This window comes from Dendrobates tinctorius, unplaced genomic scaffold, assembly GCF_039654945.1.
Source record: "Dendrobates tinctorius isolate UK_male_01 unplaced genomic scaffold, ASM3965494v1 ptg000010l, whole genome shotgun sequence".
In the NCBI taxonomy this organism is placed as follows: Eukaryota; Metazoa; Chordata; class Amphibia; order Anura; family Dendrobatidae; genus Dendrobates; species Dendrobates tinctorius.
This window is the reverse complement of record NW_027361678.1, coordinates 2,874,448-2,881,265: the sequence shown is the minus strand read 5'-3', so window position 1 is coordinate 2,881,265 and position 6,818 is coordinate 2,874,448.

Here is a 6,818-nt window from a genome sequence, read left to right as displayed (position 1 = left end):
ATCCTTTTACAGTAAGCTGGACAATTATTTTGTCAGTGTGCAGCCAGAAGGCGTCTGATTACTCCTACTCCGACGCTGAGAAGAATCACTTCTCCTTCATTTTGGTGTTTATTCCTTCTGTCAGAACAGGGGTTAATCAACCATATTGGAAATCTCTGAGCTCACAGCTGAGCTCAGTTAGCCACTCCTTTCCCCTTTATAATCTGGGCTCTGATGCAAATCTTTGTCAGAGCTAACATTTGCTGCATGGCTTCAGGAGTGAGAGGTGCTCATACGAGGAGAGTTGGAAGAGTTATCTGTGACTGTTGTTTGGCTTGTATGTGTGTTAATTCCTTATCATTCTCTATTTTGTTATATGTTAGAGAATATTTGTATGCCAGGAGTTTTCTGTTAACCCTTGTTTGTGTTGCCTTGTTTGTTGGGTTGGTGGGAGGGGAAAGAGAACAGAGGGCTGACTCAGGAAATAAGGCAAGGGCGGAGGCCCCGGCATCTTCACCTTTAGAAGTATCCCGGGTAATAGGGCGAGCTAGGGCACTCCCTAGTGTTCGGAACAGAGAAGGAGCCCCTGGTCCCAGGTCACCCGACAGCTGTGACATGTTTCACCTGACTACCCCATAGACATGCACTCGCTTAGCTGTATTTGTTTCTTTTTTCAGTGGGAATAGGGAAATAAGCCACGGTCAGACTATTCCAACATCAGCTGGTCTCCCAAATAAACAAAGGATTGAGTATTACGAAATCCAAAATGTCATATCCTTTTTTCTGCCACACAAAAAAATTGAAAGCCAATCTAGCTGGAATTGTTAGTTCTGGATGACTTTTATCGCATATGGCCAGTATTACAAAACATTCATAAAATATATTTCATATAAAAGTAGTGAGGAGTGATTCAGTTCTTGCTCACTAGGATAGTAATATTCATGAAATTCCACTATTTCCATAAAACATTTGAGAACAATTCACACTTTGAACGTTCATTTACCGGCTGGTATATCTTGTATCATAGCCTGTAGATAGACATCCAATCCTTTCCATTATCCATGTGTTTTCAGGGCAAAGTATCTGGCACCAAAATCATCTGCTGCCGTTATAATTGCCTGTGCATTTCAGTAGATCCTCATCGTGGTATGGCAAGGACAGGGTACTCACCGGAAAAAACAAGACATCAAAGTTCAGGAAAAAGGAGGAAAAGGTGGCACTCACCGTACTTGTATAAAGACTCTTATCTAATATCCTTAAAAACATGGAGACGGGAAGAAGTGTGGAGAGCAAGATGAATGGACAACGGCCGTTTGGTGCTAAAGGCGCTTCAACGGGTCCTGTGTTCAAACGTGAAACGGCCGTCGTCCATTCATCCTGCTCTCCACAATTCTACCTGTCTCCATGTTTCTAAGGATATGAAATAAAAGTCTTTTTACAAGTACGATGAGTGCCACCTTTTCCTCCTTTTCCTGAACTCCAGTATTCCCATCATATCGCACATCATTGCACTTGTCATGATCTCAGTGTGGGTTTGACTCGCACACGTGGGGTTAATGTTTGGAACCAGTGCTGATGACTGGCATTTCTGGGGTTAAAGGTTGTGATCCCGATGCAGGCTTACCTGCACACCTGGGGCTATGATTGTGGCCTCTCCCTGGTTCTGGGGGAGGCTTCTTATAGCCTCAGGACGCTCCCATCCCTGTCAGTTATACTCTTGCCCTTGGCATTGTGTGGTGACCCCTGAGTGTGTTAGTGCTGTGTTCTGGTTGCTTGATTCTCTGTGTATGACTCGGTCTGTTCCCTGGATATCGCTTTGGATTCTGCCTGGTACCTCCTATGTCTGTTTGGTTTTGATCTCTGCTTGGCCCTGATTATCCGCTCTGTCTCCTCCCTGGTACTGTACTGATATCTTGTGTATGACCTTTGGCTTTGTCTGACCTCCCTCCTGTACCTCGCTGGTCTGTACTGTGCATGACTTCTGCTTTGCCATAATCTGAGTTCTCTGGCTTCTCTGACACTATTAGTTGAAGCACGCTTTGTCACCTCTGCTGCCCTGCTCCCCAGGTAACTCTTAGCACTGCTTCTGTACTCAGGACATGTGCACTGGCTCTATGAGCAAGTGTAGTGCGGTGTCTCTGACATTATAACTGACCCTTTCAGTTTTTTGTTTGTTTTTTTTTCTGAAAAAAAAAAAGTGTGTGTTATCCTCATGGATCCCATACAAGCCTTGGCTGATCAGGTCAAGCACCTGACCCAAGTGTTCCATAAGCTCAATGTGGAACAAAGCACGATGGCCCAGACCCAGCAACAGTTGGTGGTTACTGTGCAGGGGGCTGTCGATGCAGGGGGGTAGGGATGTGTCATTAGCGTCCCCCGAATCTCCGGTCAAATTACCAGACCTTTTCTCAGGGGATAAAAAGGAGTTCAGGTCTTTCAGAGAAGGATGCAAGCTTTTTTTTTCTCTAAGGCCCCGCTCCTCCGGGGATGAGTTCCAGAGGGTGGGGGTCATTATTTCCCTACTTCGGGGGGCTCCGCAAGCATGGGCTTTCTCTCTGTCTTTCTCTGCTCCTGAACGTATGTCAGTGAACGCATTCTTTGAGGCCCTCGGGCACATTTATGACGAACCTGACCGAGTGCGATTGGCAGAGGACATGGTAATGAGTGTCTGTCAGGGGAAACACTCAGCTGAGTGGTTTTGTTCTGAGTTCCGCCGCTGGGCGGCAGAGGTCTCTTGGAGCGACGCCACACTCCGAGGACTCTTTCGCAGAGGCTTGTCCGAGCGGCTGCAGGATGCCTTGGCGTTACATCCCCCACCTAACTCTCTCGAGGACGCCATGACCCAGGCCGTCCGGATGGACCACAGGCTGCGGGCCAGAGGGGTGATGCAGGTGGATACTCCATTATTCCCCAGTGGAAAAGAGACTGCCCCTGAGCCCATGGATGTAGGCGCCCTCTCCCTGAAGGATACGGAGAGGAAACGCTGGAAGGACAAGCAGTTATGCTTTTACTGCGGTAAAACGGGACATTGGAAAAGGGAGTGCCCGAATTGCCCGTCTTCAAACCCGGTCGGCGGGAAACGACTAGGTCTGGGTAGTCAACAGGGAGGCTGCTCAGACCCTCAGGTACCATTTTCCTCGTTTTCTAAAGTAGTACTGCCTGTGGAACTGTTTGTGGATGGTAGTTCTTTTTCCTCTACAGCCTTCGTGGACTGCGGATCATCTATTAATCTTATTGACTCCAAATTGGTCACACACTGCAAGATAGGGACAGTTAGGCTCAAGGTTCCGATCAAGGTGATGGCCACTGACTCATCTCCCCTCACTAAGGAGGGAATTCGCTTTATGTCTGATGTGTTTTCGCTCAGAGTGGGCGCTACTCATGTGGAAAACATAAGTTGTTTTGTGCTGGACAATCTACCTGCAGGGTTGGTGTTGGGCATGCCCTGGTTACAACACCATAACCCAGTTATTAACTGGAAAACGGGGGAGATTGTACAATGGGGGTTTAATGATTTTGAGTTATATGATAAATCCGCACTGCTGGTTGAACCTGTTAAATCTGTGTCTGTATCATCTGTCGAGCTGGAAGGTATTCCGGAATGCCTGAAGGACTTCGAAGATGTATTCTCTGAAAGCGAGGCCGAGACGTTACCGCCACATAGACCCTTTGACTGCGCTATTGAGCTGGTCCCGGGGGTTAAATTACCCAAAGCCCGTCTGTTTAATTTATCTGGTCCTGAGTGCTTGGCTATGAAGGAGTACATTACTGAAAGTCTGCGCAAAGGACACATACGTCCTTCAGTCTCACCTGTGGCGGCAGGTTTCTTTTTTGTAAAGAAAAAAGATGGCGGGTTACATCCCTGTCTCGACTTCCGGGAGCTTAATCAAATTACTGTACGGAATATGTACCCCCTTCCGTTGATTCCCGATTTATGTAACCAACTATCAGGGGCAAAGTGGTTTTCTAAACTGGACCTTCGGGGGGCATATAATTTGATAAGGGTCCGAGAGGGGGATGAATGGAAAACCGCGTTCCTCACGACCGAGGGACTATTTGAAAATTTAGTAATGCCGTTTGGTCTTACCAACGCCCCTGCCATATTTCAGAATTTCATCAACGTGGTATTCTCGGATCTCATTGGTCGTTTTGTCGTTATCTACTTAGATGATATTTTGATATATTCCCCCGACAAGTATTCTCATTTGGAACATGTACGAACTGTGCTCCAAAGACTGAGAGAAAATCATTTGTATGCCAAATTGGAAAAATGTGTATTCTGTGTACAAGAGTTGTCCTTTTTGGGGTTAATTGTATCCGGTGAGGGTTTTCGCATGGACCCCAAGAAGGTGCAGGCCATTGCGGATTGGGTGCAACCCCGAGATCTTAAGGGTCTTCAGCGCTTCTTGGGGTTCGCCAATTATTACCGCAAATTTATCCGGGGGTTTTCGCAAGTGGTCAAACCTCTCACGGATCTAACATGCAAAGGTGCGGATGTGAGAAATTGGTCCTCGCTCGCAAAAGAGGCCTTTGCGACGCTGAAAAAATGTTTTATGTCTGCTCCTGTGTTAGTGCAGCCAGATCCGTCCAAACCATTCGTCGTGGAAGTGGACGCCTCTGGGGTGGGGGCGGTGTTGTCCCAAGGGCCTGCCACTCTATCCAACCTCAGGGCATGTGCTTTCTTTTCCAAGAAGTTCTCTGCTGCGGAAAGAAATTACGATGTAGGCAATAGAGTGCTTCTTGCGGTCAAATTGGCGTTTGAAGAATGGAGACACTTTTTGGAGGGGGCCAGTCACTCGGTTACGGTGATCACGGATCACAAAAATTTGTCGTACATTGAGTCTGCTAAAAGACTAACGCCCAGACAAGCCCGTTGGTCACTTTTTTTTTCCCGCTTTCAGTTTACAATTACATTTCGTCCAAGGTCTAAGAATGTCAAGGCTGACGCCTTATCACGCGTTTTCAGCCGGTGTCGCCCCCTGAGCCACCGTCCTCCATTCTTCACCCTGGGGTTGTGATAGCAGAGGTCTCATCTGAATTGGAACGGGAGATTCAGGGGGCCCAGTCGCAGGCCTCGGCGGCCAAGCCGGAGGGTAGGTTGTTTGTCCCAGAGCAACTTCGCCTGAAACTCTTGCAGGAGTTCCATGAATCCAAGCTGAGTGCTCACCCTGGTATTTCAGCCACACGTCTGGCGGTGGCTAGGATCTTTTGGTGGCCTACCCTTGGTTCGGACATAAAAAAATTCATTGCTGGTTGTGGGGTCTGCGCTCGTTCTAAAAGCTCTCATAGCCGGCCGGCAGGGGAGCTGATACCCTTGACAGTGCCCGAAAGGCCATGGACTCACTTATCCATGGATTTTGTTACCAATCTCCCTCCATCTAAGGGTAATACAGTGGTATGGGTAGTGGTGGACAGGTTTTCTAAGCAGGCTCATTTCGTACCCCTGTCCGCACTACCGTCAGCCGAGACGTTGTCCAGGTTGTTTGTGCAGCATGTGATCCGGTTGCATGGGGTACCCCTGAATGTGGTGTCTGATCGTGGTGTGCAGTTTGTGGCTAAGTTTTGGCGTGCTTTCGGCAAAAAATTAGGCATGTCTCTTTCCTTTTCGTCTGCATACCATCCTGAGAGCAATGGGCAGACGGAGCGCACTTACCAGTCCCTGGAACAGATCCTCAGGTGTCTAACCTCTGCTAGACAGAGTGACTGGTGCGATGCACTGCCGTTGGCTGAATTTGCCTTCAATAGTCGGGTGAGTCAATCCACTGGTAGGTCCCCTTTCTTGATTAACTATGGGTTCAGTCCTCATTTTGGTGAGTTTTCTCGTCTGGATTCGGGGTGCCCCGGGGCTGAGGACTCTGTTCAGCGGTTAAAAGATACATGGGCAGAACTCCAGCGGCGTATATCCAGGTCTCAAGGCAGGTATAAGTTTTTTGCGGACAGGAAACGAACACCTGGTCCCATGTTTCGGGTGGGAGAGAAAGTTTGGCTCTCCACGCGAAACATTAAGTTAAAGATTCCGTCAGCCAAGTTAGGACCCAAATTCATTGGCCCGTACAAGATTGTGGAAAAAAATCAATCCAGTGGCGTATAGGCTGTGCCTTCCACCCTCTTTCAAGATCCCTAGCGTCTTCCACAAATCTCTACTGAAACCTTTTGAAGCAGTCCGGGGAGACTCCGAGTCTGCTGCTTCTCCTGTTTTGGTCGAGGGGCAGGTGGAGTACGAGGTTGGTCATATCGTAGATTCCAGGTTGGTACGGCGGTCGGTACAGTACCTGGTTCATTGGAAGGGGTATGGACCGGAGGACAGGTCCTGGGTAGCGGCCCGATTGATGCATGCTGATCGCCTGGTACGGGCTTTCCATGCTAAGTACCCGGGCAAGCCTGGGGGTCCAGAGGCCCCCTGTTGAGAGGGGGGTACTGTCATGATCTCAGTGCGGGTTTGACTCGCACACGTGGGGTTAATGTTTGGAACCAGTGCTGATGACTGGCATTTCTGGGGTTAAAGGTTGTGATCCCGATGCAGGCTTACCTGCACACCTGGGGCTATGATTGTGGCCTCTCCCTGGTTCTGGGGGAGGCTTCTTATAGCCTCAGGACGCTCCCATCCCTGTCAGTTATACTCTTGCCCTTGGCATTGTGTGGTGACCCCTGAGTGTGTTAGTGCTGTGTTCTGGTTGCTTGATTTTCTGTGTATGACTCGGTCTGTTCCCTGGATATCGCTTTGGATTCTGCCTGGTACCTCCTATGTCTGTTTGGTTTTGATCTCTGCTTGGCCCTGATTATCCGCTCTGTCTCGTCCCTGGTACTGTACTGATATCTTGTGTATGACCTTTGGCTTT